Raw genomic sequence first — 11,931 nt, 5'->3', positions numbered from 1 at the left:
CACATGAGAACAAGAGAGACCAGGGCTACACACACAGGTACACTCGGTATCTCTTGGCATGTGACACCCTATGCTACCTTGGAACTCTGCCAGCAAGAGGGCCATCACCTACTGCAAGCCCTCAACACTGGACCAGAACAGAGGGCCACAAAAAAACCTTTGTTCTATTAGCAACAGGAAGCAAATGAAGACAAAGTTCTTCCAATTATTCCCACAAATAATTTTCTTTTTATCTCTCTCTCTTTTTTTTAAATTTATGAGAATGTGCAGTTCTTTGACCTCTCCTCATTGTGCAAGTCTCTTTTCTTCCCTGTGCTTCCTATTTTGCTAAGAGTCCAAAGCACAGCAATTCCCATGCTTTTACCAATTTCCTAAGCTCCCTGTTCCCAGTGACTTTGGATCATGGAAGTCCGGCCATGGTTCTTCTGGATGCCATCAGCTGCCTTGCAGGTTCACCTCTGAACACAGGCAAATGCATGCTGCTGGAGAAAATTCCATGACTGAACACATAAGCATTTGTAGATGTATGGTCACCAATAACTGCTGACACATGATGACCCGCTCTTCCCTTCCCCCATAGCCTTATTTCTAAGCCTCCCACTCTCCCCAAGACAACCGTTTCCTCCTCCCTCTCATCCAGCAGACATCTTCAGCTGCTGTTGCACAGAGAAAAGACATAATTCCAGAAGAGACATTTAACTTCTCACCTCAACTCCTGTGCCAACACCTACTTTTCCTCCTTTATTCCTATGATAAAGGGAAGAGTTAGAGGCAATAAATTCAGCTGCATTTCTAGATCCTGTCAATTCTGATAACCCAGGGGATTTTACTCCTTTAGTTTTCCTTTCTCTTCTGTGATCCATGCCTCAAGCGTTACTAGATCCTTCTCACAACCACAGAACCTGCACTAACTCACAACCACAGAACCTGCACTAACTCCTCCCACGCTCCTCTTAAGGTCCATCTACTGCTTCTTATGTTGCTAATTGGCTCTTCTCTTTTATGTAAATCTTACCATAAGGTAGGAGGTAGGAGGCTTAATAAATGGTAGCTATTACTACACTTAATCATAATTTAAAGCAAAATAAAAGGAATTGTCAGCAATTCTGGTTGTTTTGTTCCACCTCCCACTCACCTGTTGAGCAACTATATTTTACTGAGATCATCCACGACCAACGTGTGGGGGAAGCCTGATGCTCACAGTCCTACGCTGGTTGCTCCACAATGCCAGTTCTCTGTATTTCCATACAGAAATACTCCTTTCCCTTCTCTTCAGCGCTGCAAGATTTTGCTGGGTTTCCTTTCATGGTTCTGAGCATTCCTAAGGCTGTCTCTTTTGTGAGATCTCTTTCCCTAACCAGTATTCATATATCCTTGTTCTTTAATGTTTTAATCCTGGTCCTCCAAGAAGCAGATGGATGAGAATAAACATTTTAAAAATACATTTATTTTCAAAATTTTAAAAATAGGGTTAGCAGGCTACAAAAAAAAATTAAGGAGGGAGCCAAGGGACAGAAATCCAAGTCTGACTTTGAGTGATCGGAAGAGGAAAGATAAAAAGAAAGGCAGTGGGGGAGGAAGAAAGACTGAGCAGAAGGGTTTAGGACTGTAGTATGCTTATAAGGAAGCTTGATAAAGGCATTGAAGGGTCTGCAGGTCAAAATCTTCTCTTAGAAGATTCCCACATCACCCAGAAATAGACATGCTTACGTGACCCTGCTGTCACTCATTGCCTGGATGCAGCCTAAGGGATCTGTGGCTTTGTACACCAAGCTATGGATTTCAGAGCACATCAGCAGAAGCCCTCAGCTTCCTGCAATCAGTGATCTGAGTGGTAGATTCACACGGTTTCCACACTCCAGAGTCGTACTAAGTCCTCGTTCATTTTTTATTTTAGAGCGATATGCAGAAAATTCAAGTAGTATGGCAACTTGTTGAATGTGACTAGGTGGGTAATAATTAAGTTATCATTTAAATTAAAATCTCAAGTCTTCACATAAGAGTTGAGGATAACAACAAGCTAAGAAACAAATATCAGGTACAAAACCTATATGATAAGAAGAAGTTTGATTGAACAAAATAATAATAATAATAATAATAATAATTTTCTTAAATAATACTAAGCAAAAAAGTAAATGGTGTAGTCAGAGAAGAAAGCAGGTGCACAATACTAATGGCTTTAAATTCAGAATCAGAAGTTTGGACTGGATTTTACCAAAAATTTAACATATGAAAAGATGCTTAATACTTTTAGTGAGGAAAATGGGATATTGGAGGCTCATATTTTTAAAATACCATTGAAAAATAGAAACAACATAAATATCCACAACTTTGTGACTTACAGATATATGCATTAGAATATTACACAACTGTTGAACAGATAAGGAGACTATTTACAATGATACAGACTTATCATCAAAATGATAATTTTGGTAGTAAGTAAAAAGTGTAAGATGCAAAATAGTTTGAATAAAGTCATATCACTTTTAAAAACATGAAACATGTATATGCTAACCTCAGAAAGTGGTAGAGACAGGTAATATATTCTTATATTGGTAATATTCAGTATCTGGCCTGAAAGTGTTGAAAAGTGACTCGATTTTTGTGTACACTTTGTACTATTTGGATTTTGAAACCTTCTTCATTTGTTAGTAGATCAATTAAAATTAAATACAATAGAGGAATACACTACTATTCAAGCAAAACACTGAGTCAATATCTCCAACTCAGAGTGATCTCCTAAGCTCAGGCATGTGGATCTGGCTGACTATGGAATATCTCCACTTGGATAATTTCATCAAGTCAACGTGACCGAAGCTGAACTCAGCCTCTCCTTTCCAGCCACCAGGCTTTGGCTTACACATTATCTATCCAAAGGCTTTCTCCCTGGCCTGATGTGTGCTCCTATCTCCTGGGAGGGCATGGCTCCAGTCTTCTGCCACACATCCAACATGGTATCAAGCACAGCCCACCTGTTAACCACTGTATCCTCACTGGATAATGGAATCCATCTCCAGGATTATGCGTGATTTAATAAAGACGGTTCTTCACAACAATTACCTCCTAAGATGCCAAACACATCATTAACTGAACTAAAATACCACTTAGAGAAGCACATTTGTAGGTTTGCTACCTGTTGTGGAAAGTAATATAATATTTCCTTTCATTCATTCTTAAATGGCTTCTTTTGATTTTACGATCTGCTTCCTAATTCTGCTCTTCTGAGATCTTATGAACAAGCCATAATTACTGTTTCCATAATGCCAATTATTTTATGGATTTCAAAGTGAAAGATTAATATGGAGAAGTGATATGATTTAAGACACAAGGGATAGATATATATTTAATGTGGCTAAGAAGGAATTCCCCTTACTAGTTTAAATCATAAAACAATCAGCTAACTAAATTTTTGGATGAATAAATAGATACATGCATCTAAGCTATATATTTATGTATAGAAATAATCAAGCAATAAACAGACAGCTGAACCAACACTAAGAAAGGAAAATTCTCATGTTCCTAGTAAAAAGATCTAGTGAAAACAGAGTTGGGACACTGAGCAACTGCTGAATCTGGTGGTCACCTAACATCAGTGAATTTCCTTCTAATCTTGGGGATAGAACTATAGACTCTTGCGTACATGGAGCTGGAACTACTGAGGTACAAGAAACTGGCATTTACAATGTGTCAATGTCACACCTGAAACATGGCTAAGAAAACACACATGCACACACACTGATTTACATGACTTAGATAGGAGGTAGGGATATTTAAAATCTTATAGGAATTGTGCTTAAAAATAATTATCTGTAAAAAAAATGGAGTTAAAGATTACGTATGTAACTTTGAGATTCAAATTTATGTTTTCCCCATGAGACGTAAACCTGAAGCAGATAAAGTAACTTAAAAAATAGCTTAGGACTTAGAAATTCATAATCTCCTTTCAGTCTTCCACAGTTCACTACTCAAGACATGTAAGACTGACACAGAAAATAACTAAGGCCAGAACTGAGTGTACATTTACATGCTTTGGTCGTCCATAATTAAAATAAAATAGAATTTTGCCCAAGTAGAATTTTTAGATAAGAAAAATATAATTGCATAATAAAATGAAACAAGGTTTCTGTGATCAATCTGAACAACAGACTAGAGGTAGTTGATGAAAGAAAAAGTGAAAAAACATCAAATTGCTAGACTAATCTGAGAAAATTACCCCGAATGTAAAACATTATCTTCATAAAATTTAACAAAAGTCAAATATATTTTCAATTCTAATTCTCAAACTTAATAGATTTGTGATTCTGAAGATATGATCTCTTGTGTCTCTACTTCTCTCATCTCTAAAATTAGAATTCACAATACATGACTTCAAACTCACTGAGTCAAATTAAATGAGATTATGGTTGTGAATGTCATACTAAAGTGCACATAGAAAGCATTCCATTACTATTATCATAATCAATATGTGTATTAACACATACTTTTATGATACCCTTAATTCAGTTCCTTACTCTGCTATAGACCGCCACTAAAAGTAAGATTTTTTAGTTCTTTATTTTTGTAGTTAATGTCTAGAACTTCTGGTTTTAGATTTTAAGGAATACACTAGACTTAGTTTTTAGAAAGATTATTTGTCTAATTTTAATACATGTTTTTGACCCCTTTTGTGCATAATTAGAAAACATTCTAAAATGACCTTCAGGATTTACATTCCCAAAATAGCTCATTTTTTTAAATGTTTGAATAGTGCATTATAGTTATACCTAATCGTGGAGCTCATTTTGATATAATTCTAAGGTCCAGAATATAATTTGCTCGATTTCAGTCCCCAGTACTTCCCTTTTCTTTTCACCCCTTGTTTCTCTTCCTCTACCCTACTGGTCTTCCTATATTTATTTATTTTTTTAAAATTGGTGATTTGTAGATATCCATAAAGGTGTAATTCACTGTGGCACGTTTACAGATGTACACAGTGCAATTTTGTCAACTGATTTTGAATGACACGAATTTATGAGGAGGAAGATAAGGTGCAATATCATGTTGACTTTGTAGAGACATAGGAACATGTTTAGAAGGAGGCAGAAATAACAGAAGGGGTTCTCATTTTTAAAAAAATGGAAAAAATTTAAAAAAATTTTTTTAAAAATTAGTGCATTAGTGCACAAAATGTTTAATCAAGAAGTTTTCTAAATTCAATCTTCTGTGTACATTAGCATATTAAATTATCTGAAAATCTTTGCAGTAAAGACATTTTTTAAAGAAATTTTACCTCACTATTGTGCAAACTCATTGACCATTGGCCATTCTATAAAATGCTCACTTAACCTTTTTACAGGTTATCTTAGAAATCCCTAACTTGCAGTTTCTCTGTGCACATCGACCCCTCTCCATGGCTTGCTCTGTCTCAGTTCCACTTTTTTGTGTCCACCCTTTGACTTTGAGTGCAGCTAGTTATTCATCATTGTGGCTTGAAGTGCAAAGTCCTGGGAAACGTGCCACTCCCTGAGCTGTCCTATTGGTTTTGGACATTGTTCTGAGGAGACCTAAGCCAAAAGGCTGCCCAGGGGTTGACTGAAAGCCACCTGTCATGTACAGCAAATGTCTTTCTTTGGTCATTAAATGCTAAAAAGCTTAAAAGTTTGTAGCAGTGTGTCAGTGGGCCAAGGGCAATCCACTCTTTTGTTTTATGTTTGGATTGTTAAGTGGGCGGATGGAAACTACCTTCATGCATGCACAAAGCAAAGGAACTTTTGTGTTAGACATCTAACGTTCAAACCTCCACTCTGGCCAAACACCAGTTCCTGACACCTAGAAAGATAACTTCTAAGTGTCAGGTTCCTTTCCTGCAACACGAGAATGATACGTATTTCTTACATATTTCTGTGAAGCTTCAAGATAATGTAGAGTGGATTTTTTTTTTGGAAAATTTTTTTATTTAAAATAAATAGAAAGATATTAAGACATGTATTTGTATATCTTAGTTTCTGTGGGTCAAGAGTTCAGGCACTAGCATGCTATATAAGTCCCCTACAAGTCTGCAGTCAAGGTACTGGGAAGACTGTGGTCTCATTTGAAGACTCGACTGAGAAAAGCTTCACTTCCGAGCTGCTGTGGTTGCTGGTTTACTTCCTGGCTATCACTTAATGGCTGCCCTCAGTTCCTTGCCATATAGACCATTTCATGTGGTAGCTTATCTCATTAAAGCCAGCAAGGGCAAGTCAACAGTCAGAAGTCATAAATCATAAATGACATAATCATGGAAGTGAAATCTCATTACCTTTGTGATGTCTAATTGAGAGAAACAAGTCACAGTTCCACTTCTCAGGATAGAAGATTATACAAGATCAGAATCCCTTCAAAAAAGACCATAACTTGAGGGCCATAATAGAGTCAAATGAAATCAAATCACAAATATTGGGTTTTATTTGTATTTTTGCTTTTTATGCTGTGCTCCCTCCTCTTCCCACATTCCTCTAATTCCATCATCTCCCATTGCTACTCTCAGGTGATCAATTTAAACAAGCTGGTTCATATAATCTGATATTTTTTCTTCAATCAAATACAGAAAGGTAGAATAATTCACAGATGTATATATGAACATATATATGTGTGCATGTACATATTTGTGCATGTTATATATTTAGGGAAATATATAATTTTTCATTTAACAATGAGATTATATTATACCTACCTTTTTGCATCCTGCTTTTTTCACATCATGGGAATTGTTTCATGTCAAGTAATGTAGTACTAAGTTGCATAATGTTCTGTAATATTCTCTGTAGTCAACCATTCCTCTTCTAATCAAAATTCACTTAGCTTCCAGGTTTTCAAAACAAACAGTGATGCAATAAATATCCTTGAACATGCATCCTTACCTGCCAATACATTTGTTTCTCTGGGACAGTTTCCCACAATGAAATGTGTGGGTCAATGGATAGTTTTAACTTAATAGATATTGCCAGATTTCTTTCCAAAAAAAGCTATAATAATGCACATTTTCACCAGCAATATATTAAAATAGCTCTTTCCTCTGTATCACCGCCAGCAGTAGGTGTTATTGCTCTGCTCAGTGCTTGCCAGTCTGATGCGCATAAAGGGATATCTCATTACTTTAATTTGCACTCACTGATGATTGGTAAGGTTGAGTATTTTAATGTTTGTTGGCCATTTGGAATTGCCTTTTTGTACACTGCTTCTTTGCTAATTTTTCTATTGGGATGCTTGAAAGAGCTCTTTATATAAAATGGATGTTAATCCGTATCAGTTATATTAATATTTTCCTTCAGATTCATCATTGTTCTCTATTCACATATCTGTAGAATATTTTCACATGCAGAGTTTTTAAAAGTTTGTATGGTCCATAAACACATTTTTTTACACAAATGTTAAATAATACATGAGTGTCCTAAATTTTCCTTTTCTAATGTACTATGGTTCTATTATTTTTTAAAATTAAATCAATACTCCTTTCAGTATTATTTTGGGTTTTAGGTAAGATAGAGATTAACTGTGTTTTCTTCTTCAGAGAGAGCTAATTATTTTACCACAATTTTTAAATAATTTATGCCTTTATACTGGTCCAAATATTACTTTTATCATGTATTAGAAACTTATTTCTCCTCAGTTCCAGTTCCAAGGTTTCCAGGATGTTTCACTAATGTGTCTAATTTTATGCCAATACTCTAATGAACTGATCTGGATGGATATGTCAGATGATCTTTTATGTGAGTCATTTTCCATTTCTGTTCTTTCTTTGCATGACTTTCTAGCATTATTTTTATCCATATAAATTCAGAATAATTTTATTCAATTTCAAAAGGAAAGGTATAGTGGAACTATAATTGGCATTATGTTAAGTAATATGCTGGTTTTAGAAGAATCAAAACTTTTAGAAAATTTATCGACCATTTAATGCCTTTCTCTTTGTTCAGAATTTGATTTATATCTTTTAATTTTGTAGAAATTTTACTTATAAAGCTTTTTATTACGTTATTATGTTTATTACTAAGATTTTATTGTTCTCTTTTCTGTCATTATGAATATAATTTTGGTTCTATTTTAATTTCTAGGCCCTTATTGTCATATCAGCCATTTTTTTCAAAATGTTATCATGTACAATTGTCTTTATCAATCAAAGGAGAACTTTGCTTTTATTTTAATTACAGGCTCATGGGTTTTCTAGGTATAAATAATTTTATCTAACAGATAAACATTTACCATTATTTTGATCATGCTTATATTATTCTAATTTCCTTATGCAAGAATTTTAAGAAAATATTGACTGACAATTGTGTTCTTACTCTTGGTTGAAATTGAAATGGTTTTAGTAATTTGTGATTGAAAATATTGGTAAAATTAGCAAATATTTTTATCCCTATTTTGCTTTCTAAGGAATAGCTAATGACTTTTATAATTTTATTTCCTAGAAGAAATGCTACTTCATGGAATATGTTGATACCTTCATGAAATCTATCAGTCTACTTTATTTAAGCCTTTTACATGTACATTTATAAGAAATGGCATTGATTTTTCTTTTCTGATATCCATTTACTTTAATCAAAAGCACTTCAATGAGATACAATTTATATACTATAAAATTCACCTATTTGCAGCATACAATTCAATGATTTTTAGTAAATTTGCAGTCATACAACTGTGACCACAAAATATCCCTTGTTGGGTGAGATGTGGCTCTTGTGATGGAGTACTGGACTGTGACATGTGAGGCCCTGGGTTCCATCCCCAGCACAGTAGTGATGGTAACAACAACAATATCCATTGTACCCACAAGTGGCAAATTCCTGCTTTCACCCAAACCTTAGGTTACCATTAATCTGTTTTCTCTGTTTATAGATTTGCTTTCTAGGAACATTTTATATAAATGAATCATATAATATGTGGTTTTTATGTCCTGATTCTTTCATTTGAGATACTATTTTGGGTATGTCATACATTTTGAGGTCATGCATTTTGTAACATATATCATTATTTCACTTTTTTTTTTGTACCAGGGATTGAATCCAGGGGTGCCACACTCCAAGCCCTTTTTATTTTGAGGCAGGGCACAGATAAGCTGCTGAGGCTGTCTTTGAACCTGTGATCCTCATGCCCCAGCCTCCTGAGCCACTGGGATTACACCATGTCCAGCTATTTCACTCCTTCCTTCTAAAATACATATATTTTAATTTAGAAATTAAAGTTAAAAAGACTTCTTAAAATGACTTGGAATTTTTTTAATCTTTTTGATGCTCTATAAGTAATTTTATAATATTAAAATTAACTTTTCCTTAAAGAAAAGCTAGGATTTAACTGTGAACCCTTTGGTGAATTCCCCTATCAGATGTGTAATTGTTTTTCTATTGTTTTTCTATTCATCAATCAATTTAGGTTTCCATTTCTTCCTGGATAAACTTTAATAAATTTATGGTTTGCTGGGAAATAATTTATTGTTTTCTAGGATTTCAAATGTTTGCTGTGTATTCTTTTATCTTTCTTACTTGTCCTTAACCAGTGTGTTTGTAACAATACTTCTTTTCTTGTCCTTAACCTTATATTTCATTTCTTCTTCTTTCTCTTTTTTTCCTCTCCCTCTTTCTCTGCTTTCCTTTCCATTTTCTCATAAGGCTCATAATGTAGTTTATGGTCTTTTCAAGTAATAGTTTATTTAATTTATGTAATCTTTTTACTAGTTTTAAATGAAGCTTAGCTTTTTTTTTTTCTTTCTTCTAACACATTACAGTGTATATATTGATGGGATACCATGGGATGCCTTGACAAATGCATACATTGCATAATATTGAAATCAGGTACATATACACTCATCTCTTCTTGTGAACAGCTATCATTTCTTTGTGGTGCGAACACTCAATATCTTTTTCTCTAGGATGTGTGTGTGTGTGTGTGTGTGTGTGTGTGTGTGTCAGTATTTACAGCCTGGGGTGCTTAACCCCTAAGCCACTTCCCCAGTCCTTTTGTCAATTTTTATTTACTCTCAGTTACTTAAAGCCTTTCTAAGTTGCTGAATCTGGCTTTGAACTTGAAATCCTCTTGCCTCAGCCTCCTGAACTGCTGGGATTACATGCAAGTGCCACCATGCCTGGCTCTTCTAGCCTTTTTTGAAATATGCATTATTGTTATCAATAGTCACCCTCTCATGCAAAAACCCCCAGAAATTCTCTTATATAACTATGACTTAGTGCCTGTTGAAATACCTTTTCTGTTCCTCCCTCCCATCAGTTCTCCCCAGCTGCTGGTGACCACCCTGTTATTTTCAACTTCTCAGTGATCAACATTTGAGGTTCTTCATATGAATGGGATCAGGCAGTATTTGGCATTTCTTTTTTGTTTTTGATTTTTTTCTGGCTAGTGTTTTTGTTTTTGTTGTTGTTGTTGTTTTGTTTGGGTAGTTGTTATTTTGCTGTTCTTTTGATATTCTAATATCATAATCTAAGTAATATCTACTACTTCCATTTTTAATATCTTCATAAATCCACCCTAATGTAAATTGTGCATTATGCTAAGTTTTCTGGTTTTGGTAAATAGCCTTTTCATTTATTTCTGCATAGTTTTTATTATCAGGTTTGAATTACTCCACACCCTTAGCCCTACTAGCAATGCTAGGAGTTGAACCCAAGGAGAATTTATTGCTGAGCTATAGCCTCAGTTCTTTTCATTTTTAATTCTTAATTAAATGCTTAATCACTAAACTTAAATGCTTAATCACTAAACTTCTGAGGCTAGCCTTGAAGGAGCAATCCTCCTGCCTCAGTCTCCAGAATCCCTGGGATTAAAGGCATGTGCTACTACACCTTCATTTTGATTTACTTTTTGATTCAAGGAATACCTATTATTTTTTTTTCACAATTCTAAGCAAAGAGATTATTGTATTAATTTTTTAAGGTTACATTTAATTTCATAGATTTTTAATCACAGAATGTGGTCCATCAAATCTTAAATTTGGCAAGGATTTACTTATTAAATATTATATGGATTCACAAAAATATATGTTATTTCTTTTAAAAATATTAAAGTCTGTTATTAAATAAAATAATTAATTGTATAACTAAATTCCTTCATGTCTTTAGTTATTCCTGCTTGCTGGATTAATTCAAAATAAATATAAGAAATCTTTTGCTATATTGGATACTTAATCAAATTCTCCTTGATTATCTAGTGGATTCATGTAAGATGTATATATTTAGCTGTTGTGTTATTTAGTATGTATGGGTTTATGATAGTAGTAACTTCTACATTAGTTGAATCTATTATCATTATATTATGTACATTTCAATTTTTTTGTTTTTATTCTTAAACTGCACTTTGATTACATTAATGTTGTAGTTTCTTCTCTCATTTTTGCTCTTACTTGTTTAATATCTCTTTTTATCCTTTATTCCTTAAATTTTAAACACATTTGAAATGCACCTTAAAAAAATAAATGGTGTGCATTAAACCAATATTTCATCCTTTCAGTCACTTCCAATGGAAAAATTTAATCCATTCCCAAATATGTATATTAATTTTATTTCTCCCATCTTTATATCTATTACTTAATGCTTCTGGTGACTTCCTAATATTTGGGGGGAGGAGGGTACTGGGGACTGAACTTAGGCCAACTTGACCACTGAGCCACATCCCCAGCCCTATTTTGTATTTTATTTAGAGACAGGGTCTCACTGTGTCTTAGCCTCTCACTTTTGCTGAGGCTGGTTTTGAAATCACAATCCCCCTGCTTCAGCCTCATGAGCTACTGGGATTACAGAAATGCTCCACATTGCCTGGCTTTTCCACCAGTTTGCTAAAGTTGGGATTGATTCCATTTCTCAACTTCTTAATTTGGATATTCCAGTACATTTTCCATATTCTGACTGAAAACCTTTCACTTCCAAAGACTCATAATCAGACTTCCCTAATTTACTAATAAGATTT

At 34.2% G+C, this 11,931-nt stretch overlaps 1 long non-coding RNA gene across 1 annotated transcript; it reads right to left on the bottom strand.

Annotated features, from left to right (window-relative positions):
* Positions 1-238: 238 nt before the first annotated feature.
* LOC144372885 (uncharacterized) lies at positions 239-6,586 on the bottom strand. The gene is made up of 3 exons (XR_013432717.1): positions 6,278-6,586; positions 708-747; positions 239-479 (listed from the first exon to the last, which is right to left on the bottom strand). It is a non-coding gene; the product is annotated as an uncharacterized LOC144372885 (long non-coding RNA).
* Between the last annotated feature and the right edge of the window lie 5,345 nt (positions 6,587-11,931).

Source organism: Ictidomys tridecemlineatus, unplaced genomic scaffold (assembly GCF_052094955.1).
Source record: "Ictidomys tridecemlineatus isolate mIctTri1 unplaced genomic scaffold, mIctTri1.hap1 Scaffold_183, whole genome shotgun sequence".
In the NCBI taxonomy this organism is placed as follows: Eukaryota; Metazoa; Chordata; class Mammalia; order Rodentia; family Sciuridae; genus Ictidomys; species Ictidomys tridecemlineatus.
The sequence above is the reverse complement of the archived record's forward strand: the minus strand, read 5'-3'. Positions and strand labels throughout refer to the sequence as shown.